Here is a 27503-nt window from a genome sequence, read left to right as displayed (position 1 = left end):
GGATAGAGCCCCAGTTTGGCCAAAGCACTGCCCAGATCTGTCTAGATCATTATTGATTACTAGGTTGAGGTCCCCACCTATGAGAATTACTTGGCATGGAGTTTCCATTATGTCCAGGACCACCTGTTTCAGGATCTGCTCCTGGTGATCATTCAGGGCATAGGTAGTCGCTATCAATAGCAGAAGCCCATCAACCCTGATATGCAGGGCCAATAGCCAGCCCCTGATCTCTGCCACTTTGGTCTTTATCATTCCGGAGAAGGAGCTTGAAAACAGGATGGCCATGCACCCTTCTTGGTAAGGACAGAGGAAACATATTGATGTGAGAAGTGTTGTCTTCTTATCCTATGCCAGTCCTGTGCCACCAAATGAGTTTCCTGGATAAGACAGATCTCACCCGCCACCTGCTCCAGCATAGAAATTCCAATCTTTTTGTGGGATTAAAGCCCTGCACAGTGAGGCTAGTGAGTTTGAAGGTCATGTATGCGTAGGGGTGTAAGACCATATGCGCCCAAATCCCAGACCAAGGGGGTGATGTGGGGCTCTACTTAACCTGCTATGTCGAGCTGGCCAGTGGTCAAGAATGAAAGTCAGTGGCAGTGGCCTCTAAGGATCATTGCTAGGTGTGAATGCGGTCCCTCCTTTCTCAATAAAAACCATACAGCCATGAAAACAACCAAGTAGTAGAATCAACATTGGTCGGGAAATGTGTAATGTCCAAGAGCGGAGCCAGTGGTGACGGCGAGGCAAAGCACAGTCCTGGTAGCCGTCAGTGGCGCGAACTCCTCCGGCACCCGCCATCATCCCTGCTGATCCATAGAAAATGCAGATAAAGCAGGGAGCTCCCTGGCCTGAGTGCAGGGGCGCACAAAGTCTTTCTGAGCAATCTGTATCTCCCATGATGCAATTAATGACTGCTTGTCACTCCTGAGCTAAGGTTGAGGGGTCAGGGCCCAAATCTGGATGGGCGCTCAGCACTCAATTCTATCTGTATTCACATCTGTTGGCTACTCTTTTGGAATGCTTGGGTGATTTTTCTGGTTTATTGTTAGGATTATCCAGGAGGCAACACATTTCCTTTATTGACCTGATCTGGTGAAGTTTATCCTCCTAGCGGCTAGTACTATACGTTACCCCCTGTTCCTGATGAATTCCATGATTGGATGGAACCCTTTGTGTTTCTGAAGAGTCATTGCTGAGAGGTCTTGATAGAGTGTCAGATTCTGTCCCTCAAAAGCTGAGCATCCCTTGTGGCGCGCATGATGTTCTCTTTGAACTGGAAGTTTTGGTTAGAATGTCTTGGGGGAACGCTCCATCCCTGCCGGCCTGGCCTAACCTTTGTGCGCAGTCTAGTTGTATGGTCGTCTTACCACACCCAGGATGTGACAAAAGAGTGTCTGAACCTATTGCACTATTCCAAGCCTTCTGCCCCTTTCTGTAGAAGTTAATCCTGCAGGAGATGTCTGGAGGTCCTTACCATGAGCCTGAAGAATGTCCTGATGCTCCCACAGGCAGAGGACCTCCTGCTGTAACTGCACCAGATCTTCACCTTGAGGTGTGGCGCTATCTTCCACCATTTAGACTCTGCCTCTTATTACCTCCATTTCCTGCTGCACCTCTTGGACATCATAGGAGAGGTCTTGCTTGAGGCTTGGCGATGCCTCCCTGCAGGGAGGAAAACAGCAATTCTATAAAGACGCATGTAGTGGCATCATCTATCGTGTCTGGGCCTGGGAGGAATTCTGTAGGACCTGTTGGCTGTCAGCGCGATGTGCAGGAGTGGGGTGGGCCAATAAGTAATTGAGATTTGGGTATTTCTTGCCCCGCACCGCTGCCATGGCAGATCTTTCCTTAGTAGCCTGGCCCCTAGATATCCCACTCGAGCCAGGCAGCCAGGATGCCGATGTCAAAAGGGGCGCCCGGGCCACAGAGAATACCAGGGGTGTGTGTCAGATGGCTCTCCCAGGGGGCCAGGAACTTGGACAATTGCTACCCACCCCCCAAGCTCCCCACCAGTAAGTCAGTGTCGCTGCATATGCCCTATTGGACAACTCACCCATTTAGCCCAGGTGGCAGCCAGTGAAAGATGCTATCCTGTGATCTATGGTCATTCAGGGGTGCACAGGAGCTGCACAGGGGAGTGGGTCTGGTTGGAGGTCAGTGAATATTCTGCCATGTGGTGCTGTCCCCAGCATTAGCATTCTGAATGCCACTCTCCTCCTAGGCTCCACCTCGCCTCTAGGCCCACTAGATCAGTCATAATGCCTCTGATCTGCCTCCTCTGGCACTGGATCCTATGCAATGATCAGCCAGGGCATGCAGCAGACAGAACTGAAGACGACGGCAGTCAGAGAAGGCTGCTTTTCTGTGGCCTATGGAGTCCAGGGGTCTGCTCCACTGCTTGTGCGGTCCTGGAGGCTGCCACCAGCTGGCCTGCCGCAATCAACCCCCAGGCTTCCGCAGTGCCACGACCATCTCTCCACATGGTGTTTCAGTGACCAGGCAATACCCGCGCTTCACCAGCAATCACCCAACTCTGGGCCTGTCTCCCTCTGTGAGGTGTGTCGTGTCCACTATATGGCCCACCACTGGCACCACAGGAGGAAACCGCTGGTCCCACACTTATCTCCAGCATCTAGAATTGACATGGAATGCTAAGCAATGCCTGTGCCAAAGGCAACTTCACTGCAGCGCTGTTGAGGCCCCAGAGTAATCCTGACTGAGGCTGGTTTGCAGGTAACCGGCATGACCTCTGGCATGATAGTTCCATTGTAAATCCTAAAAGGGTCATATCAACAAGATATAAGAGGCATTTCCTGTAGTTGCCTAACTGACCATTTCCTACTTGACCTATCCTGGACCCAAACGGTTGCCTAGAGTTGAGTGAATCCTAACCCCAAGGGCTGTTTCTGAGGTCACGGAACCCTTGGATAGGTCTGAGGGGGACTTCACCTACCATCTCTTAAAAACTGAGACTTAGGGCCTTATTACAAGTTTGATGGTGGAGGGCGGTTCTGTGCCATTTTCAGGTCCCCTGCTTACTTCAGGTCCAGTGGGGACACTTCCTGTGGTGCGCGGTCTAGTGTTTTTACCGCTCCAGAACTCTAACATGCTGGTTACCATGGGAAGAATGCAGGTTACCATGGGAAGAATGCAAAGCATGTTGCTAAGACACCATCTCAATATACAACAACCGCCACCACTATATTTAACATGCAGAGGTGGGCGCACAGTGGACATCAGTAAGTCTGGTTTCCTACGTTTTTTTTTACTTTGTATGACAAATTGCAACGCATCTTTTAAATGTTGAGATACTCGTTCAATAGAGGTTTCTGAGCTTTTAGCCTGAAGCAGGGTTTTTAAATTGGGTTCAATTTGGGGTGTGATTATTTACTGTGTGTTATTTTTAATTCTGCACGCCACCATTTCTTGTTGGGGATTTTGTGTGCCTGAAGTGGCCTTCGCCCTGTACCGCCGCGCCTGTGTGCCTATTGAGTGGATGGCGGTTCTACGACATTTTCAGGCCACTTGCTTACATTGGGTTCAGTGGAGACTCTTCCTGTGGTGCGCAGTCTAGTGTGTTTTCCGCCACTAATATATTTAAAGCATGCAGAGGTGGGCGCGAAGCTGGCGCACCAAAGGCAAACCAACCTGCGCCAGTCCGGGCCTGGATGGTGCCAGGAACCCTGCATGTTCCTGCAGGGGAGCAGGCTGCTATTCCTCCGCAGAGATTTTAAGTCTCAGAAAAGCATTTGACTTGAAGGACACCTAGCAATAACTAGTTGAACTGCAGCTTAATGTAAAAAATTCAATGCTTTTGCATTTGACTCGTGAGGGACACCTGGTAGTGACTAGTTGAACTGCAGCTCTTTGTAGAATTATTTTGATATTGGATACTATAATATTCACTGCCCACTGCTAATCACATCCCATAATGCTTTGCAGAGCCTTGGTTGGAATTGTATTTTTGCCCATAACTGTGCTTGGGGTGGTCCTAAGAGGATGGTACCACCACTGAATCGTTCAGCATGATATGCTATTTGTATTCAAGGCATCTGCGTGGTCCTCCCCCTAGGTTAGGGGGGACCCCAAAATCATCCCCTTTCTCATTGCCTGGTATTCTTCATTTTCAAATTTCGCTTTTGTGAATTGGTTATAAGTTTTGAAGCATGCAAAGTTGCTTTATCAAAGCATTTGTGGGTGCAGTGTAGTAGCTGACTTCGTTACGAACAACTCCGGCAGTGGAGCAGAATTCATTGCCCAGGGTTAGTCCATACCCCCAGAGGCCACATTCTAGACAATATTTTCTCCAATAGTGCTCAGGTAGTAGCTTTGCCACCTGTGCCTGTAACATGGTTGGATCACTCGATTCTCTTTTTTAAGTTAGCAAATCCTAGGAAGGTCTCTGGCCAACGGAAACAGCCCTCAAAATCGAGGTGGACCCGGAAATGGTCCTTATTTACCCCTAACTCTTTTATGGACAAATTGTCTATGAACATGCAGAAACTAGAGGTCTCCACCCAGATAGCTAACATACACATTTCTGATTGGATTAAGGAGGCAGATGACTCCTTTACACCACTAAAACTCTGCAATAGTTCCTGCACAAAACCCTTAGCTGACTGGTTCTCAGAGGAGCTAATAATGATAAAAAAAAATGTAAATGCTTTGAGCGATGTTGGCGGGTGGACTAACTGCTAGAGAAAAAGCTAAAATATCAGGAAGCTTTAAAACATTACCACAAACAAATCAGAAGAACACGTACGGCTTTTTATATTCAAAAAATCGAATCCCTCAAAAACGCTCCTAAAAATATTTTTCGTATTGTGAAGGAGCTTACCATCCTGGGGCAAGTCACAGCAGCGCTGCTGGCATCTTCAGAGTATTGTGACAAAGTAGGTAGTTTTTTTTTCCCCTAAAAAATCGAGAAAATATATGCCGCCTTCCCAAAAACAAGTAGGTATTATATCTTCACTTCCCCAAAGATTGTAATAGCTCTAGAGGGAAGCTTTATTTTCCAATTGCCAGCTAAAAAGGATATGCTTCAGCTGATGTCAATCGCAAAATCAGGCTCTCCCATTGAATTATCCCTCCAAATATGTTACTACGGGGGAAGGAAGTGATTGCACCATTGCTCACTAACTTGCTGAAATCATCTTTCATGTCAGGACAGGTTCCTAACAATTGGAAATATGCAATGGTGGTTCCGCTATTTAAGAAACCATCCCTAGATCCCGCACTTCCAAAAAATTTAAGACCGGTATCACTACTACCGTTCTTCACAGAAAGTTTCTTGTTTCCCAACTAACCACAATTTTTTTTTTAAGGGCCCTTTATAGCACTGAATCTGCCTTACTCTTGGCCTCTGAGGCGCTAAAAATAGCAGCAGACAAAGGTAGGACGGCAGCACTGATTTTGTTGGATTTAAGTGCGGCTTCTGACACGGTATCCCATGGCCTGCTTTTGGAACAGTTATGGGATGCTGGTGTCAGAGGCAGCACATGGGAATGGATCAAGGATTTCCTACAAGACAGATTTTTTCAAGTCCTGCAAATACCTTTAAGTCGGAGATTGGACCCCTGTCACAAGGGGTGCCACAGGGTTCGGCCCTTAGCCCTACGTTGTTTAACATGTATATGCGCCCATTGTCTGATATTATACTGAAACATGGAGTGAAGCTGGTGTCATATGCTGATGACACGCAGCTGATCATCACATTAGAACAGTATAAGGTAGAGGCTGCACCTAAATGCAAAGTTTGCTTAATTGATTTGGCTAACTGGATGAATTCCAGCTGCCTCCAATTAAATGCAGGCAAGATTGACATCATGGTTGTTGATAAATAGCCTTCCATCTGGTCTCAGAGCTGGTGGCCAGAAGAATTAGGGCAGACCCTGGTTCCCAAATCCAAGATCAAAAATGTGGGAGTTTGGTTTGACAATAAACTATCCTTTACGGAACAAATATCAGCCCTGGCTGGTTCATGCTTTGGCCTCCTAAGGATGCTAAGGAAAGTCTTAGATCGCCTACCTCTGGATGCTAAGAAGACCATTATTCAGGCTTTGATAACATCTCAATTGGATTACTGCAATAGTCTCTAGCTAGGGGTCACTAAGAGCAATATGAGAATGCTGCAGAAAGTCCAGAATGTTGCTGCCGGGCTATTGCTGAATATCCCAAGGCAAACCCCAGTGAGAGGCACCCTGAGGGAGCTGCATTGGCTTCCGGTGCAGCACAGAGTAATTTTTAATGCTCTGGGGTTTTGCCATAGGATTCTGAATGAGAAAGCACCTTGCTATCTGCGGCCCTTACTCACTCTGTACAGACCTGTCCATAATCTTAGGTCTGCGGGCACGGCTAAGCTGACAGTGCCTCAGATTCATAAGGCACGCTTAGGAGGAGGATCTTTCAGTTTTTTAGCAGATGAAGCTTGGAATCAACTACCGTTAGAGCTGAAGATACAGCCTTCAGAAGTACTGTTCCATAGAAAACTCAAAACATGGTTCTTTCGGTCTCCTTTGGGGGAGTAGTACTAACTTACTGGCTTGGATTGGGCCCGTTTCTGTTCTCTTCTACTTAGGGATGTCATAGCGTGGGGACACTCAGTTGGAGTAGCCAAGCGCTTTATAAGCTTTTAATCTAATCTTATCTAATCTAATCATGGTCTGATCTCTGTAGGAAGGCGTCCAACCCCACCAGCAGCCAACGGAGCTCCACAGGACAGTGGTGTGGGGAAGGAATTTTGCAGCAGTGGTGAGTTTTTTCACAAATATATTGATACCTGTGTGTGCTTTTTGACTGCATATGTGTCAGATGCACACATATGCATAATATATGTGGAAAAATACCATATAACCATTACCGGGGTTCAGCCCATATATGGGCAGTCCTAGCAATGGATATATGGCTCAAAAAGAACTCCCCTGAAGATTGCTGCAAACAGGGTTGTAATCCTCTGGGTGAAGATCCTGCTGTAGAGGGGGACCTTGAGAAAGACATCCATGTTGGAATCTGCCTGGAAGAAGAAAAATGGGGTGAAAATCATTTGTCAACTCCACTCTGAAACAGGCGGTCAGAACGCTGCTGTTTGCTTGTGGAACAGGCAACTCTTAATACTGATGCGGTGCATCACCCTTGTACCTCCCTATGGTGGCTAACTTTCGGCCGATGGCGAACCCGGCAGTCGGAGGTCTGTTGGTTGTTTTGGCGGTCTAGTGGTAGCTTTGCAAAGCTGATCCACTCAACTCGTAATATGCTTGTTGGACTGCCGAGCTCACTGGGCTTGGACGGCCACCTCCGATATGGCGGTCCATGGAGCTACCAAACCCGTTATAATGCCTTTAGTGTTAGTTCCTCACTACTTATCTAAATGAGTTTGTCAGTCCCTATCTTACTGTGTCTTTCCTTATTTAAGGGAGTATGTTGGGATATGAGTGTCTCTCTTACTGACTCTATCCATCTTTAAATGTGTATGGAATGAGCTGCATGAATTGGTTATTGGGTGTGTTACAGAGCATTGGGGTATGTAACTCTGTGCAACTGTGTTCATGTGGCCTACTTACATAAGGGATGTGTGTGTGTCTTGGAGTGAATGTGGAAGTGCCTCCGTGCATGTCTGATTGGATGTGTGAAAGGCTGTATCCTTTTGGAGATAGCTATGTGAACTGCAGTACAGGTTTGAGATTGAATGTATAACTAGACATATCGGTCTGTAATGGCGGATGTGAGTCACTGAAAGTACTAAGTATATATCCTCTGTTTTAGGGACATTTGTCACTGCCTAACCCTTTCCCCGTCCGCAACCCGTGTGGTCTGCTGGCGGTCTGGATGGTTGGACCGCTGAGCTCACCTCGCTCGGGCCGCCACTGCCGGCATGGTTGTCCATGGGACTGCCAAACTCATAATAAGGCCTTTAGAATATTTTTGGAAATGTACTAAAATTGAATCAGGCCTGTGATGAATCTCATACATGCCGGTTATTAAGCTCGGGATCAGCTCACAGCATCATTCATGCTTAAGTCTTCTTTAATTATTTTTATAATAATGCAATTTAAGTAAATGCCAGCAATCATTTTAGGCAATTTATATTAATATAAACCATTACTTCTGTTTTCTTGACATATATTATTGTGAATGCCTTCTAAAATGTGATGTTTGGATATTTGTCTTTTAAAAATACATTTCTAAATATTTTACTTTTAGGATTTACCTGTTTTCTGAACTTGCTTCTTCAAAATGAAAAGTGAATACATGTGTGCCTTGTAAGACAATATTAGAAATGATTAGATGTTTGTGGCCATTTACTATGCATGCACTATTCTGTTCAAACTCCATGAAACACGAATTTATCCGTGTTGTTGCTTGATATGATTCTCCTTCTATTTTAAATTACCTTCTAATAAAAGTTAGATTTTCAAGTCTTGTGAAGTTATTCAGACAGTGGGGTTGCGGGGGGTCGGGGTGCATTATTTGTCCGATCTCAGGCTTGTAAAACATATATATACATATAGTTTGATAATTAAACTTTTCTTATAGCATGTCTGCTTCCAAACCTTTGCAAAAATGCGTCCCCTTAATTAAGTGCTAATCCCCTCAGCGCTACATAACTCGCAAAGCAATTCAGGCGTTCATGAAATATGCTAATATGATATGCATTCAAGCATAACATTTCTTTAGTACTGGATATATAATTGCAAATACCGTAAATATGTGTATTTCAAGCACACAAACTCTAGGAACGACAAATATTTCGAAATCAATGACTTTAGCAAATATGGAAATTCTCAAGGGGCTTGGTTTTGATATGTCTGTCAAAACTGAATTTCTCAGTCTTGAATAAGTTTCATATCAGTTTATTTAGAGAGGACATTCATAAAAACAGAACATTTGGCTAAAGGTGTGACATTTTAGAAACAGACCCCAGGTAACACCTGTGTGAATGTAATAAAGTATTGACATTATATGCGTCTTAGAATATAATGCCGTCAGATAAGCAACTTCCATTTAATTTGTATATGAGATATTAAAATAGGTTTCAACAGCATGACTAGCTTGCTTTGAAATTTAAATGAGCGCCTTATATAGCATTTTTATTGTTAGAGCTTTAGGGGCATATGTACAAGGGGATTGCGCCACCGGAATGTCATAATGCCCTGCTCCACATTTGCAAAGTGCTGTTAAGCCACTTTTTTGTGGCTTAACACCGCTTTATAAACATGGTACCCTTTCACGCAGATATCTGGGTGAAAGGGACATGCCTTGGGTGTTACTGTGGCCATGTCTGAACTGGGGTGGCGTGGTGAGCAAAATAAAGATGGATTAAACCTAGATCTGTGACTAGGGGTGAATGTTTTGCCAATGTGCAACATTCCGTCCATCATCTTGTGTGTTTTGGGTGTTGCTGTGGGCGTTCCACCGCAACATCTAATGTTTTTTTGCGCTGCCCCAGATTTAAAAAGATCTGTAAATCTGAGGCAGCGCCAAAGTCTCATACCAAGAAAAAGCAGGAGTTAGATTGGCGCAATGAGGAGTAAACTTTTATTTCTCCTTCTTATTGCTTTTTCTACGTGCGCTATATTCTGCAGCACACATAGAAAGAGCAAAACGTCATTAATCTTTTTTTGTGCATGCACAGAAACAATTATTAAATAATGTTGATGTGCTACTTTCATGTGTGCTGCAGAATACAGCACATGTAGAAGAAAATCATTTTTTATTGTTTATGTGCAGGAAGGGACACCTTTGTGCACATAAACAATCTTCCATACCTTCAACACAAATATGTACTATAGATAGGCTAGTGGTATTGTTCATAGGGAACAGCGCCACAGGATGTATTCACTGAAAATATGTCTAGAAATCAACTATCTGTACGGTGCTAAAGGGTGGAGAGAACAACCTGCCTCCCCTAATTCCGCGGCTTAAGCTACAACTTTAGTATTTACAACGTCCCTAGCACACGTAAGATTTTAGAAGCACAATCAATGACAGCAGTAGCTTCGTATGTCAACACAAATATATATACTGGTCCAACATAAATTCTTCAATCTTTTATTCTTTGCATTTTGGAGACGATTGAGCCTTGAAAAAGTCACGTGTATATGTAACAGGAGCGACGAAACACGTGGTGGCTCTCGATCTGTCATAGAACTCATACATGAGAAGAATCTACACAAAGAATAAAAGATTGTAGAATTTATGTTGGACCAGTGTATATATTCATGTTGACAAACGAAGCCACTGCTGTCATTGATCGTGCTTCTAACATTTTACGTGTGCTACGGACGTTGTAAATCCCTGCAACACATGCACCCTTGCACAATGGCGCAAGCGTGTCTGTGTTGGCGCTTGGCAGCTATTTTCTGCACCAGTGCCAGGGAAAAAACAGGGGTGCACCGTATTTTTGTTAATAGGGTGCATTCCTGCGTTTTAGAACTGGTGCTGTAAGATTTCCTTGTACATATGCCCCTTAGTTACTTTGAGAATGTGAGGCATATAGCCCTCATAATGTAAGTCCTATTACGAGCTGGCACACTAATTTCCAGACTATGGGGCTTATATACAAGCCCTTTGCGCTGCCAGTACATCACTTTCTCCCATATTAAAAGAGGCGCCCTGGCGACGCAAGGGGCTTGTATTTAAGCCCATAGCAGTGGAGTGCCTCAGGTGGATTATTTGTTATTTACAACCCCCAATACATTCTGATACCCCAGAAATTGTCATTTATCATGTATGCTGTTTTTGCTGTTTTTTTGCAGCAAAATCTCCATGTCCAGGTATTTTCTGGGCATTTCATTTGGTAAATAGAGGCAGGTTTGAACATTAAAAGGTGCAATTAAGTCTTCACTCTTTGAATTTCCCCCTGATTGATATAGCCAGTTCAAACCTGCTGATATGTACCTAGGAAAGCTGCATGCCCCACCCAAAGGCAGGATCAAAATGCCAACGTTTTTGGAGCAGTAAACTCTGCACCTCTTGTAATTGTGACCCATGTGCAAACACTCTTATTCAAGGCCTATATATATTAAAGTCTTTTGCACCCATTTTTGTTCTAAATTATGCTTTATATTTTTTATTTCATGCAAAATTATTGCTATAAACATAGAGCTGCCTACCTTCAAATTTGCGTTCATTGTATGTGTAAAATATAATTTTAAGTATGAATGTGGGGTAGTGTGTGCATATTAATTCTAACAGTGCGCCATAAAAGGAAGAAGAATGTGTACATCATGCATCATGCAACTATACGTGAAATAAAGAAGTATTAGAGAAAGACTTTGAAAGAATATTCTCTGTCATTCACCACAAAAGGCCAATATAACGTGTGTCAAATTCGGATAAAATAAACCATGTTGAATCATTAAAGCTGAAATATTAGAATAGCCTAAGTATGGGCCTACTACAGTTTCATGGGCTTAAAAGTAATCACAGAAATGGTGGTTTTTTGACCCGAGCAAACCACTATCCCTGTGATGGAAGCCAATCATAGTGGGTCAGAATTTGCAACTTATCTCATTAATATTCATGAAGTAGGTCAAATTGTGATCCACCACAGTTCGATATTTTGAGAACCGATCTAGCAGTACATAGGTGGGTTTACAAAATACTGCGCTGTGGAGAAGTGTGGCTCAATGGTTAGAGCGGCAGACCCTGATGCAGAGGTCTGGCCTGGGACCAGGTTTCAATTCCCTGCCTCGTGGGTCTTAGGCTCAAAATCCCACAGACCTGACAATTCTTACCTCAGTGCCTATTCCAATCATGGAGTCCCACTCTGCAACTCTGGGCAATAGCTTGCCTAATCTCCACAATGGCCCCCACAACGCTAAGGATGCCCTGGGAGCAGACACCTCACAGGGAAAGCCAGGATGTGTTCCACAGCGGTATTTGTGCAAGTGCCTTGAGACCATTGCAGGTGAATAGTGCGCTATACAAGTATCAATTTACAATTTTTTATTTACACTGGTCACAGATTGCGACCAGTGTTTTGCAACCAGTGATTAGTACATCTGGCCCAAAGTGCTATATTACTGTGAAAAGATCCAAGTATGACTTAGTTAGCTAATTGTCATGTAAATGTTTTCCTGGATTCTTGTCTCCCGCTGTGCTTTTTACCAGGGCACAACAAATATTTAAATATGCATAATGAAAACACTTGTGTGGAAATATCTTCAATTCATGGGAAAAGGTTTTTCATTGCACTGGTTTGCATTGCATTTATATACAGCTTCTAACCCCCGGTACACCTGACAAGGCAATGAAGTTATTTTGGTGGATAGGTAGCACGCTAATTCATATATTCTAGGCCATGAAGATCTCAGTGAGATGAATGCCAATCTTGATTCTCTGACATTAAAAAATAGCACTGCAGCTACCTCTTGCCCCATGACATTAAGATACATGTGTCTAATGGCTAAAATACTCATGTTAGAAAACAAAAAGGTCACTCTAGGCACCTCCTTTCCCAGGGACATAGGGATATTTTTTTCCAAATTGCTAAATTGTGTAGCTTGAAACATGGTTGCTCTGGCACGAGCACCTGACCAAACCAGTGTGTGATTCTGGCCCAATTACGTTTCCCCTCATTGACTACTTTTGGGAATAATAATGTAACTAAGTCTGATGTTGAAATGGGTATTGTTAAATTCAATTGTACAGATGTGGTTAATATTGTCTTTAAAACTTACAATAACCCCTTACTTTCATCTAGTGCTTAATGTGTAATAGAATGAGTTCCAGTGCTGTGAAACTAGTGGCTGGTGCAATTAAAATGTCAAAGAACGGAATACCAAGGCTGCACACTCTTGAATCCACCTCATGTTTCTTTTTTTGTTTAAATTTGTTTGTTGCATTTTTGTAAATTTCATGCATTTGAACAAATTAACATAGGCAATCATATGCACATTTACATTGGTGAAACAAATCATATAGCATACAATATCATCCTGACATTTGCTGAATTGGGATTTGATTGCGCATAGCGTAAAAGGTGCCTAAGCAAACAGAGTGTTAACTGTGTATAATAAAACGCAAATGTAAAGTCTTATTGTTTTGAGATGATATGACAACTTATTGTGTTAGCTGTGGTGTGTCGCCACCGTCTTCTATCCGCCTTGCCTCCCCAACTTCTCCTTAATTGTATATTACCTGTGTGTGACACCATACCATACTGCTTGAATGATATAGCTGTGGCTTGGATATATGCATGAGGTGCACAATGTTTAAGGCCCTGCAGGTTCCTATGTTAACAGCCTTCCCCTTGGCGATGTCTGTTTTACTCTATGTTGTCAGCTGACTCTGGTGTCTCACCCGCCCCTGAGGGAGCACCCTGTGGTTCTGTATACTCCTGCCAGGAGCCACGGAAGTCTGCCAGTATTGCATCCCACGCTGCCGCCAGCGGCAGTGCATACAGCCCCATTGTACCTTGGCGATGAAGCGCCACGCTTTCTGCCTGCGCCCAACATAGTAGGGATTTAAATCAGGCCTTCGCAGCCGGTGGTTGCGGGGACTTCCAATGCCTGGTGAGTAACTGCTTGGCCACGACGAGTCCCAGGTCTATAAATCAAGTTGTGACCTTATGCTTTTTAGACCTTTGGTAGAGTCCCAGAAGACATCCCTCCTAGGACCACTCCAACGTGCACTCTGTGCACTGGGCTACGTTTTAGTGACTGTTTCCCAGTAAGTCACAATAGCAGTGCAGGCCCACAACATATGTAAGAGGTCTACTCCTTCTAGCCCACACCTGGGGCATTGGGCATCGTTGCGGCCAAAGTATCGAATGATCTTAGCTGGTGTCATGTAGGCTCTGTGCATTATGAAATATTGGATGAGGCGTAATCTGGTGTTCCGAGGAATGCAAGTGGGTCCTTCTAATATGGCCCCCCATTCGCGCTCTGTGCTTGATCACTGTAGATCTGTGTCCCAGTGGGACATGAGTGATGTTAATGGAGGTACAGTGTGCGCAAGTAGGGATTCTGCCAACCACTTGGTGAGGGGCCGGCCTGTGCCTAGTTCTTGTAAACATAGGAGTGTTAAATGTGTTGCAGGCTCTTGTGCTATGTTTCCCCATAAATCACACAGCACCCGTGTCAGTGCAGCGTGCAGCAGGAATAGGCCCTGCCGCAGGTTGAATTCTTCAGAAAGTGCATCAACTGCTTATCTTGATATAAGTCCCCTAGGGTTTGGATTCCCGCCTCCTCCCATAAGTGGAATTCTGCTCCTGTGGTTATTTGGCGCTGTCTAGGTATGCCAAGCACTAGTAGAGATGGTGCGTCTGGGGTGACTGCTCTCGTGATTCTTAGGCTGCTGCGATAACAGGCATGGGCTACTCTCATCAACAACTGGGTGGGTGATGCTCCTGCCCTGCCGGGAGGAAATAGTGTTACTATTTGGGGATGGGTGCAGCCCGGTTGTTGAGTAGTGGTGTCCACGAAATACCAGGCGCCAAACCTTCGGGCCACCCACTGTAGCTGTGCCGCCAGGTAGTAATGCTCCATGTTAGCTTGGCTTGTGCTACCCTGCAATGTGTTCCATGCCATATACACTGTTGCATGTCTGCTGGCCTGACATAAAGGGGTATGTTTGTGAAGTGATAAAGGAGCATTGGGAGTACCACCATGTTCAGGAGTGCAATGTGGCCCATGACAGCTAATGGAAGGGTGTGCGCGAGAATGCCATTTGTGACCTAACTGCTGTAGTGGCACGTGTGAGGTTACCATCCAATAGGTCCATTGTTTCCCTATAGATGCGGATTCCAAGGTATCATATCACTGTCTGCTGCCAGCGTACCAACGTATTGTTAATCAACAGCATTGGGTCGGGAGTTGACTCGGCAAAGGGGTACAGGCATGACTTCTCCCAGTTTACTCGAAGTCCTGATAGGGAGTCAAAGTCTAGAGGAGCCTTCTCTATTGTTACGCACGGTGACATGACTTCTCGAAGATATATTAATAGGTCATCTGCGTATAGGGAAAATGCATGTGTACCGTGTCCTAAAGGGATACCCCACACTTCCTGTGGCCTGCGCAGGGATTCAGCTAGCATCTCAATGGCCAGGGCAAACAAAAGGGGGAGAGCGGGCAGCCCTGTCGTGTGCCATGTTCGATTGGAATCTGATGAGATATGTATGGAACCGTCTTAACTTTGGTGGTAGATTCAGTATAAAGCACTTTGACGAGACTTAGGAAGTTGGTGCCTAGGCCGTACTTGTGTAAAGCAGAGAATAAAAAATCCCATTCCAGTTTTTCAAATGCTTTCTCAAAGTTGAGCACTAGACATCCCGATTGGGCCCGAAATTTTTTCGAGTAGTGAGCTACTTTAAAGAAGCGTCTCTGATTTAGTGAAATGCAGCGGGCGGAAACAAACATATTTTGGTCTGTGTGTACCAGATGTGGTACCAATGGGGCCAGCCTGCTTGCCAGTATTTTGGCTACTATCTTATAGTCTATATTCAATAATGCTAATGGATGATACAGGCCTATAATCTCCGCATTTCTGTTGGGCATAGGCAACAATACGAGTAGGGATTCGCGGAGTGTCTCTGGTAATATGGATGCTTCCTGTGAGCTGCGGTATAGAGTAATGTTGGGGCTAAAGCTGACTGGTATGCTTTGTGGTATTTGGCTGGCAGTCTGTCTGGTCCCCGTGCTTTACCGGTGGCCAGTGCCTTTATCGCCTGTTGTACCTCTAGGAGCGTGATTGGCTCATCTAGCTCAGCTCTCTGCTCCACAGATATGCAAGGCATAGTGAGTGGGGCTAGGAAGGATTCTAGTGCTGTTGGTGCTACACAGATTATTGACTTATACACTCTGGTGTAGTGGGCGGTGAACTCACAGTGAATGTCATATTGGCGAGTCAGCAGTTGCCCTGCCCTTGATTGTAACTGCAGTATCGGTTGTTGTGTGTGTTCTTGCCTGATCAATAGCACTAGCAATCTGCCTGCCCTCTCTGCTGCAGTGTGCATACGGGCTGCGTGTGCTGCAAAGTTTAAGCAGCGCTGCCGCTCCATCACCTCAGTGTGTTTTTGTCTCTGGTTGTCCAGAGCCTGTTGAGTACCAGCTCTGTGTGGTAAGTCAGTCTCTAACTGAGCAAGGGTGTCTTCGATGCGCTCGCCTGCTGGTCTAGCTGGTAACGGATACTCTAGCTAAATCCTAAACACTGCCCTCTGATTACGGATTTGCCTGCATCCCATATCAGGGACCGAGACGTTGGTTTCAAAGTAGGTGTCACTAGCCACTCCCACCATGGCACTAAATGGGGGGTCTTCCAATGCCAGGGGTTGCAGTCTCCACAATCGATTGGTGCATTCTACTCTGTCATTGTGCAGTTGTAGTGTATGAGGATTATGGTCCGAATGTGTACAGCCTAAATAATCTGCGCTGGAACAGTCTACTAGCAGTGTTGCATTCCCAAAAATCAGTCTTTGCAGACATGCAGTCCATGTGGGTGGGAGTAGTGTGAGTAAAGGTGTGCCCGCGGATTTTGTGTTCTCCACACGTTTATCAGATCTCAATGATGTAACCACTCCCCTAAGACCTTCACATTAGATGTGGCCTCAGTTTGCTGCAGGGGTGGGAACGACCCGTCTAGGTTGCTGTCTAGCACCGTGTTAAAGTCCCCCCTCCCAGTATCCAGGGAATATCACACCACCGTGAAAATAGTTCAGACAGTGTTCACTTGAAAGCTTCTTGTTCCGTGTTCAGGGCATATATGGAGCCTAGTACTATTTGACTCCCATTCAGACGTCCTTTAGTCAATGTGAAGCAGCCATACATATTCACCTCTTTCTCTTCAGGTGCGTATTGGGTTTGTGGGTGGACCCATATGAGAGCCCCCCTAACATACGAGGAATATCCTGTGGTAAACATTTGCCCCTTCCATCTATACTGCAATCTTCAGATTTCTGGCTGCGCTATGTGCGTCTCTTGCAATAGCGCCATGTGGGCTGCGTGTCTTTTGAGATACATATAGATTTCATAGCGGCGTGCTGGTGTGTGCATACCTCTGACATTCCAAGCAATTATGTTGGTGGGTGGCATATTTCACTTGTATAGACCAGCAGTATTTGCAGAAGGCGCTATGCATCGTGGGTGAGGTGGCAACCATATTTTTGCGTGGCAAATGTATGCTGTAGCAGAGCTGATAGGCATCTATTAGGGGAGGAAACAATGTGGTATTTAACTGGGGTAGAGCAGAGGGACAATGTGTATTTGCCCAAACAGTAAACAACACCATATGGCAACTTACTGCTGTTCGCGGCGCATAACTCTTAGGGGCATTGCGAGTTGGGCCTTCAAAGTGTAGGCTTCCGTTTTGGCCCTTTATTTGTGCATGATTGAGCACACTGCACCTCCCAGCATTTATTTTTACTCTGTTTCACCTAGTACAGTCAGCAACCACATTTGCAAGGACACACGCTTACGTTGAGGCCGCATTCTGTGTGAATACACTGTGGCAATGTGTAATGCATGTGAGTGTACGGTTATTCACTAGCACAGTAGGTAGACTCAGTGAGGTATCACATTAAATAGCCCACTGTTTGGGGTGCCACTGCTGGAAGCGGTTGTGATTCTTCGTTGTTGGGCCACACTGCGGATGAACTGTCTTCACTGTAAGATCTTTCAGATGAGGCATCTGTATCGCTGAGGGTTTGACAGCTCTGCATTGTAGCTGCTGTTTGTAGGGCAGCCTGCCACTCTTGTAGTACTTGCTACAGGCTTGGTGCGGCCCGGAGCTGCATCGGGGTTCTCCCGGGCCGTACATGTTTTCTGCTCCTGTTTCTGCGGGCTCCTGAGTCAACGCCATTACTGTTGTGCCTCTTGCTCAGTGAGGTATGATATCCTGCTGTTTTCAGGCAACTCCACACCTCCTCCGCCACATTGAAAAAATGAGTGTGCGAATCCTTAAGTACTTGCAAGTGCGCCGGGAATAGATGGGAGTATTTGATGTCCAATATCCGCATTCACTTCTTGACTGCTAGGAATGTGATCTCTTGTTTTTGTACCCTCAGGGCATAGTCCGGGAAGAAAAGGACTAATGCGTTATCTACCCTGACCTCTTCTAATTTCTGCACCTCCCTAAGGACTGCATCGCAGTCCTTGAAGTTCAGTATGTGGAATAGGATGGGCTGAGGTCTGGCTCCCGGTGGTGGGCAGCCTGATGGTACCCTGTGTGCTCTTGAAACTGCGAAGAAAGTGGAGAGCGTGCCCGTTGGCATCATGGACTTCAGCCATTCCTCTGTGTATGCCACAGCCTCACAACCCTCCTTCCCCTCAAGTAGACCTACCATTCGAACATTATTGCAGCGGGAGAGTCCTTCAGCATCGTCCATTCTACGCTCCAGTGAGCGCAGCCCTGTTGTGAGTTCCAGCACCTGGGCAGGTGCAGCTTTGGTGGCTGGGGTAATCTCTTCCAGCTCTGCCTCTATCTCGTTGACTTTCCCTGCTAGTTTGCGATGATCCACGTGTAGTAGCGTGAAATCTGATATTATCATGTCTATGTGCCCTTCCAGGGACGTGCAAGTTTGTGTCAGGGAGACACAGATCTGTGCCACTGCTTGGAGTACTGAGTCTATTTTAGATTCCAACATGGGAGCCCTGGAGGTATCTGCCCCTTTGCATACTTGACCTGACTGCTTTGAGACTGCTTTTGGGTGTTTGGCTGTCATGCCGGTACCTGCCCGCTGTCTGTCCATCTTGGGGCTACTGATGTGCAAATTGTGCGTGCCTCTTTTTCTTGTGCCAGGGTGGATCGCAGGTCAACGCCATTACTGTTGTGCCTCTTGCTCAGTGAGGTATGATATCCTGCTGTTTTCAGGCAACTCCACACCTCCTCCGCCACATTGAAAAAATGAGTGTGCGAATCCTTAAGTACTTGCAAGTGCGCCGGGAATAGATGGGAGTATTTGATGTCCAATATCCGCATTCACTTCTTGACTGCTAGGAATGTGATCCCTTGTTTTTGTACCCTCAGGGCATAGTCCGGGAAGAAAAGGACTAATGCGTTATCTACCCTGACCTCTTCTAATTTCTGCACCTCCCTAAGGACTGCATCGCAGTCCTTGAAGTTCAGTATGTGGAATAGGATGGGCTGAGGTCTGGCTCCCGGTGGTGGGCAGCCTGATGGTACCCTGTGTGCTCTTGAAACTGCGAAGAAAGTGGAGAGCGTGCCCGTTGGCATCATGGACTTCAGCCATTCCTCTGTGTATGCCACAGCCTCACAACCCTCCTTCCCCTCAAGTAGACCTACCATTCGAACATTATTGCAGCGGGAGAGTCCTTCAGCATCGTCCATTCTACGCTCCAGTGAGCGCAGCCCTGTTGTGAGTTCCAGCACCTGGGCAGGTGCAGCTTTGGTGGCTGGGGTAATCTCTTCCAGCTCTGCCTCTATCTCGTTGACTTTCCCTGCTAGTTTGCGATGATCCACGTGTAGTAGCGTGAAATCTGATATTATCATGTCTATGTGCCCTTCCAGGGACGTGCAAGTTTGTGTCAGGGAGACACAGATCTGTGCCACTGCTTGGAGTACTGAGTCTATTTTAGATTCCAACATGGGAGCCCTGGAGGTATCTGCCCCTTTGCATACTTGACCTGACTGCTTTGAGACTGCTTTTGGGTGTTTGGCTGTCATGCCGGTACCTGCCCGCTGTCTGTCCATCTTGGGGCTACTGATGTGCAAATTGTGCGTGCCTCTTTTTCTTGTGCCAGGGTGGATCGCAGGTTTGGCGCACACTATGGACTACTGAGATATCTCACCTACTGAGCACGCACGTTGCATTGGGGGATGGGAGCGCGCAGTGTGAGCCACCTCTGCATGCGTCTATCTGGTTTATACACCTCCTCAATAGTTTCAGGGGTTGCAGGGTGGATCGCACTCCATTTCAATTTTCGTTGTTCGAAGCCGCTCAATGGGTGTCCTTCTGTTCTCGAATGCAGCCTTTGTATCGGGGACAAGGCCCAGGATAGCCACCAGGTTACCTCTCACAGGACCCCCATGGTTGCTGTGTGATATGCACTGTTGCGCGGTCCCCAACTGCGCACCTTCTTGCCCGGGAACCCTTCTGCGAGGTTGGAACCCACGTATGGTGTGTGCGCTGCCCCATGGCACTACCACTCTGCACTTGCCCGTGCCCCAGTTCTTGTCACCAATGACCGATCTGGCGGGCAACTCCTGGGTGCTCATTATATTGGGGTGTGTATTGCGCAGCGCTGTAGCGGTGAATGGTTGCTCAAAGCATTCCCCTCGGTTTGTTGCTTCGGGCCTGCACAGTGCATGCTGAGTGGCATTGCTATGTGGATGCCCGTTGCATTGTACGCAGCGGCGCAGTAATGGCCCGCTAGGTTTCGCTTCCGGGATCCGGACCTGTCCCCCTGGATGGTCTAGGCTCGACACAGCCCCCGGATCACTACAGGCAACTAACAATGTAGGAGGACAAGTCACCTGCGCACGCCCATTCCATAAAGGTGCATCTCACACCACAGGGTCTCGCCTCTTGTTATAGGGCACAGCATCCAGCAGGGCAGTTGCTTCCCACTTCTCGCTTGTGCTTTACCCCATGCCGAGTATGTCACCAGGTGCTGGCGTAGTTCGCTTGCACTTTGGTCTAGGCTCGATACAGCCCCCAGGCTCTCGCTTGGTGCCCAACACAGGAGTGGTGTGTGCCCTTGGCTGTGGGCTATTTCGGCACAGACTGCGTCTCCTTTCCTTTCTCCATGACATGCCTTGCTCACATTTTCTTCCGCTTCTTACCACTTAGCAGGTATTCCTGGGGCCGCCCTGTTGTCTCACTACCACCAGCTCCAGCTCCCAGTGGCTCCAGAGATGGGCAGCTTACTCCAGTTGATTCACGTCGTTGCCTCAAGATGGCCATGGCCCCCTGGATGCGTGGTTTTCAGTGGGGCGCTCTCGCAGCAGCTGGGTTATCTTCTGCCGTTCCGAGGTTCGCCTCTCCGCAGCACGTCGAAATCCTCTACATGGAGAGTAAGGTCAGCTGGTAGGATGGCATCAGTGGCCGTATTGCACTGGCGTATAATCGGGTCACGATGTGGAGCCTCTACAGAGTGCGTCTGCCGTTTTGGCCAGCTAGCCACATCCCCAAATCCACCTCATGTCTCTTTAGTCGACTACCAGACACTCCCTGTTTCTTAATCTCACTCTTAATGTCTCTTTCTTTCTCCCTTTGTGACAGGTTTTCTGTCTTTCTTTCTGATGCAGAAAAATAAGTACTGATACCCCCCACCAGCAACCACCAGCTCAAATTGAGCACTGCTTCCATCACGTTTTTGCAGGGGGAACTCAGCTGTACCCTACACACTGCTTATTTTGATGGTCAGTGCTTCACGTTTGACATGCTCCTACTGCAATGAAATGTTCTCTATAGAGTTCCACTGCTTTTGGAGCTAAGAACATAGTAAAACACATAATAATCACAAAACCAACAAAAGAACAAATAATGTTTATTATCATTGTAGCATAATTTTTATTATCGTTGTAATAATAATATCGATGATAATAACAATAATAATAATAATCATCATCATCATCCTCATATACACTGGGAGTACTGAGCTCCAGAACACAGAGACCACAGGAACATAAGACAGATGGCAAAATCCCACAGGGTCATTTAGTAAAACCTGTTAAACTGAACCATCCTGCAATTTAACTCCACAAAATGTAAACATGGTGCGGAATGACAGAAGAATATTAATATAATGGATAAGAATCCTCCCTCACCTATTGAGCCATATCTTTCATTTTCCTGCCTCAGTATATTCTCTGACATAACCACAGCACACTGAAGAAACCAAAAGGTGAAGTGAATGAATGAAAATGTTTTATAAAGCGCGCGTTACCCGAAGGCGATGAAGTGAAATGCTCTATGGAACGACCTAATAAATATAATAATAACAATATTGATCACCATCATAATAACAAAAATGATAATATTTTATATAACATATTGATATTATAACCTATGAAGGTGAGAAAATCTCATGAGAACAACTCAGTAAATACACAGAAAATAAACTTAGCAAATGCATATAGGCGCAAATAGTGATGTTCAGGAAAAGCAAGGTGATAAAAGCAGAGCCTACAGGTGAGGACCAGATTGTCAAGCAAGAAACAACAAGTTGTATTAGAAGCAGATGTCAAATTGGTATAGAGAAATTTTGTGGATTGTAAAAAAACTGCCTATCCACCGTAGGCTGGACTATAAATCCCTGAAGTATGTCAAATAACTTCTTGTAAAGCCAATTGTTGCAAGAAGAATACTGTTTCCCTGCAGAGGCTGTGTCCCTGAAGAAATAAAATCATACATGGCTTGAATAGTGCTTTATTTTCAGAAAGTGGATCTGGAAAGGCGCATAAAACATGAAGATAATCTCGGTACATAACCTCTTATTGGAATCACAGAATATATCTATTTTTGTTTCAATTGTGTTTCGAAAAGATATACCTGATAAATAATGAACACAATAAACACTTGTGACACAAGTGAGTGGTTTGTGGCGGATAGAAGTCCCATGTTGTAATGTGGTGGTGAATCATTTCAATGTTTGCTATATTTTCGCGCATCAAAGTACCTACCCTGTGTCCTGCATCAAGGTGGTGCGAGACTTCAGAAGTCTCTATTTTTGCAGGATGATGATTTGAAAAGCCCTGTGAGACATCCGAGACCTCTGAGACCACAGAGACCTCTCAGAATAATTGATTAATTCCAGAACGACCTCTTCAAGCAGGACAAACATGATGCTGATGAGCTGGTGGAATGTCTCAGCACTGACACTGCAAACAAGAGCCGTCCAGCAGAGCACGTGAGAGGCCAGAATGTGTTAACATGGTAAGTGTGATAGAGGACTCGCGGCACAAAAATTGTCCTGGACATTGTTGCTTTGGTAACACATTTCATTTTGAAGGTACTAGTAGGGAGGAGGAATATGAATATCTAAAGTAAAGTGGCCCTAAACCAGAAATGAAGCAAGTCTAGATCTAAAGCCTTTGCATCAGATTGAGTTAATTATGGAAATGTAGGCGGACATTTATGAGTGCCTTGCACTGGTCTTGTTTCATGTAGTTTGACAGAAGACCAGCATAACAGTAAGTTATATTTGAAAAACGACGCATCTGCAAAAATGCGTAGGTTTTTAAGGTTTGCATTAAGCAAAAGCTCTGTTGAATCCATCTGCATCATGCAGTAATTAATATATGCAGTGTAGGCATTACCCTGCAAAATCCAACATGTAGGAAGGCAGGATCCTTCTGCATGTTTACCCCCACTTTTTGCCTGGTGCTAAGCTGTTTTTGGACTAGTCTGACTGGGATCCTACTAATCAGGACTCCAGCCTATCTGCTTTCTCCCTAAATTGTTGTGTTCAGAACTTAGGTACATCCCAGATTGGATACTGGGATACCATTATAAGTCCCTAGTATATGGTACTAAGGTCCCCAGGGCATAGGTACCACAGAGGTCTTCCATGGGCTGAAGCATGCATTATGCCACACATGAGAGACCATTCAAAATGGAACTACAGGACTGCCATTGCAGCCTGTCTAAGCTGGTGCTAGCACCACTTACTAAAGATATGTCACTGCACTTAAAACCTATAAGTCACCCCTATAGCAAGCCTTTGCAAACCTGAAGGCAGGGTGCTTCGTTCTAAGTGAGAGGATGCCCCTGCATGAGCAGGACACCCCAGCACCCTACGGAGTCCATTCTCCCGGGTTGTCAGTCAAGCAGCCATATAATACATAGAGGGGCAGCGCATAATTACACGATGACCATTTCGAAAACGGCTGCAATGAATCCTTTCATACTTGGTATCAAACGTGTTGGAATCATACCCCCATACTGTAAACAGTGTGGGAGGTATGATTCGAAGCACTGGAAGAGTCCTCCGTTAGACCCTCAGTGTTCCCAGTGCTAACCTTCTAGACTCGGACAGCAGAAAATGGTTGCTGCCGACCAGAGACATTTCTACCCTCCTGCTGCTGATCCAAGCTTGAGCTGGGGAAGACAGAACCATAGGCATCCTGTCACAGGGAGGTGTGACGACGTCCCAGATGGGATTTAGTGTATTCACCAGTGCCACATTTGGTGTCCCTGTGCATAGTGATAGAATTAAAATGTTTTCTGCCATATTATTCACGTTTTACTTGACATTATGTTAGCATCTTGAAATAAGTCCTTGCTGTATGCATATTTTATTAGTAAGTGCAGATGTTAAGAAAGTTAGGTTGACATCTGTGCCACCATTTTGGTTCTCAGAGACGCCATTTTGTATTATATTCGAAACTGTTACTTGCTCATTTACGAGAAATGGTCCTTGGTAAGGTTTGTTTCTCCAATGCTGAAACTTGCTCTTTAACGCATGCCTTTTCTGTTACATAGAGATTTTCTCCCACCTGTCGAGAGGGGAGGATAGGCCAGACGACCTTGAATAGTTGATAACTTGTGCCAGGCTGCAGGAATCAAAACTTATGTTCTGTACCCCCCATTGTATTATGATCAACCAGTGTTTTTTCTATAGTAGGCGGGTCTTAGTGGACTCCGCAACACACATAATGTAAATTTATTCTTGTTAGAGTCAGTCCCTTGTCATCCATGATATTAGGCTGGTCTGATTGGACTCCACTGCAGTGTACTTTGTGAATAAACTAGTTTGCTTGCATTTTCTACTGCATCATCGACTCTTCATTTCTTGGAAGGCTAGAGGAGGTCAACTTCCTTCAGTTGGCGCCTGAACAGAACCTCCACCAGGGGACCCATCCCGCCCGTAACTGGGTTGTTGGGGTCGGGATTGCGTCTGGTCAGATGGAAGGATCGGGGATCCCCACATGATAGAGCCTGGTTCTCTTGGCTGCCCCGCCTCTGTGATCGGGCGGCTCCTTGTATAGTGGTCAACTCGGCTGGGGTCCTGAAAAGGTGAAACCCTTGGATCTGACCGTTTGCTCTGAAGATTCAGCAGTAGAGAGTAATCTTGTTTGACCTGTGTGCACCAGGTGAGTTATTTTGGTCTTTGGTATATGCAGCGCTGTCTTGATTAACTTGGTGGGTCTGCGGACCCTTGTGATACAGAGTGTTCTCGAATGCTCCGCCAGGCCCTTGTTGAATTTGGTCTATGCTTGAAAAGGCCTGAGACTAGAGCCTATCTTGTCTTGGTGAAGTCTGTGGACTGACTTGTCTTGGTGCAGTCTGTGGACTGACTTGTCTTGGTGCCGTCTGAGGACTGCTTTTTGGAAGCTCTTTGTGTGTGTTCTAATTGTGTGTGTGTGTGTGTGTGTTGATTGGGTGGAGAGTCAATGCGTCTGATGCTAGAATGCCTTGTTGGAGTAAAGTGTTGTGCTTTGGGTGCCGCTGTTGATCTCCTGAGCCTCAGCTGAAGGAGAGGCAGCCTGCACCTCCAGAAGGCACTCTGAGTTTTCAGATGGATGTGAAGCATGGTATTGGCCCTATTATGTTTCGTACCTTATGGCACAAGTATACAAGGGTCAATATTGAGCTTCAGTGACCACTGGATGGTACTTTTGATGAACAAAAATTTAATTATTTACAGGACAAATTGTTTGCTAGGAGAAGTAGGCAGTCGATGTTTGTCACCTTGCAGTTATGGCAGAAGGAGGCCAAGCAGCGGCGTATACAGACTGAGAAGGAGTTTAAGAAGAAAGCAATGCAGACAGGGGTTCAGAAAGCTGCAGCTTATGACAGAGAACAAAGAGAGATAGGTATTGAATGTGCAAATAGGAAGTTTCGATTACAATGTAATAAGTCCTATGTTGTTCGAGAGGAAGAGGATCCCTTTTTGGAGGATCTGCTGGAATCTCACCCACCACCTCCCTATGCCCCGCAGAAAATATATCCTGTTGTTTCGTCGTCTCAGTCCCCTGTTGCTTCCCTGCCTTCTTCTGGTCCTTCTACAGACTTGACTGTGTCTGCTTCAGCCCTGCCTGCCTCCTCTCTGGTTTCGCAAGCTGCGAGTGTGGTGACTGCAGGCACCCCCTCAGTGTCTGCTGTTTCTGTTCATATTTCTTCCCCTTCTCTAATGCCTACAACTCAGCCATTGTTAACCTAGTCACCTATGTCTATGCCTCTTGTGTCTTCCCCGAGTATTTCATCTCCAGTGTTGTGTAGTGTTGGGACACCAGTATGTGTATCGGACGCAGGTAATTGGGCGGCATCACAGGAGCGACTGGAGCGGGTATTGATTAGATCTGATGTGAGTGAGGAGGAGAACAAGATGGTGGCACATCAGGCAGCACAATTGACTCGGAGTCCGATTTATACTGTGCAGGATATATGGAGTGTGATGAAAGATTTTGAGCCATTTGTGTAGCAACATGCCCTTCAGCATATGTCGGCTACATTGATTGGTTTGTGGGAACAATGTATTGGTGGTACAGCTCCTCAAATTATTTATGACATTTGAGACCATGTTTATTTAGCTGATATGGCCCCTGCAGAAGTTTTCAATAATGCTGGGATACTTATTGGTGATCGGAAAAGATTATGTCACCAAACTTTGGTTACTGAGTCCCAATTTCCGATGAGAGAGGTGCATCCTGTTTTCCAACCCGAGATCCCAGAGCAGCGTAATCAAAGAGGGGAGGTTGTTCAGCAGCGGGTAGAGGCCCATTTTCAGGAACAGTGGATCTATACCCCATGGAAGAGAAGTGAGGTGCTTGCTCTGAAGAGTCAATTGCCGGACCCTAGGAAATATCCTACTGCATATTAGACAGAATTGACAGAGGCCGCCTCTTCTCCAGCTATGACTTTAGCAGACATTGAGATTTTTTTCGGGCTTTTGGTGCCAGTGGACATTTGATGCCAGGTGCATACGTAGTGGAGCTGGGTGGCATTCTATAAGGAGAGGAAGGCTGGTGAAAAGCCTAAGGCTGTAATTCTGGCTCTGCCAACCCGCATTATTACCTATATGCATTCTCTTATACCACCTAGATGAGTGGATTGGGACAAGTTGACGGCATGTCGCCAGAAGAAATAGGAGAGTGTGTCTGTTTTTTTCACTTGTTTTGAGGGGGTGTTTTGGGATTTCAGTGGGCAGGATTTGTCAGTCGAAGGCGGTGTTCGTTTGTTTGTCAACAGGTTTGATACGAATTTGCTTCCTGAAATTGCAGCTCGGCTGCAAGCTTCTGAGAGTATTTGGACAACTTCCTCCCCTTCAGTGATATTGAGTATGGCTCAGTATTATGAGCATTGAGAAAATGAGGAAAAGGACAAGGTGGAGAAAAAGAGTAAGGATTTGAAAACAAGGGTGTTGCTACAGCAGGTTGCAAGGGGGTCCGGATGGGGCCGAGGCACTGGTCCGGCTCAAAGGTTATGGGGTGCTGGTAGAGGTGGTGAGCCCTTGGGGCCGAATCAGTGCACACATTGTAAAAAGGAGGGACATTGGCGAAGCAAGTGTCTGGATCTGTTACAGAAACTTGCAGTACACAGGGGACGGGGTCCAGGTGGAAGGGGCCATGGAGAGGTTGGTCAGGATGAGGTTCAGACT

The sequence above is a fragment of the Triturus cristatus genome, chromosome 6, assembly GCF_964204655.1.
Source record: "Triturus cristatus chromosome 6, aTriCri1.1, whole genome shotgun sequence".
NCBI classification, from domain to species: Eukaryota; Metazoa; Chordata; class Amphibia; order Caudata; family Salamandridae; genus Triturus; species Triturus cristatus.
The sequence above is the reverse complement of the archived record's forward strand: the minus strand, read 5'-3'. Positions refer to the sequence as shown.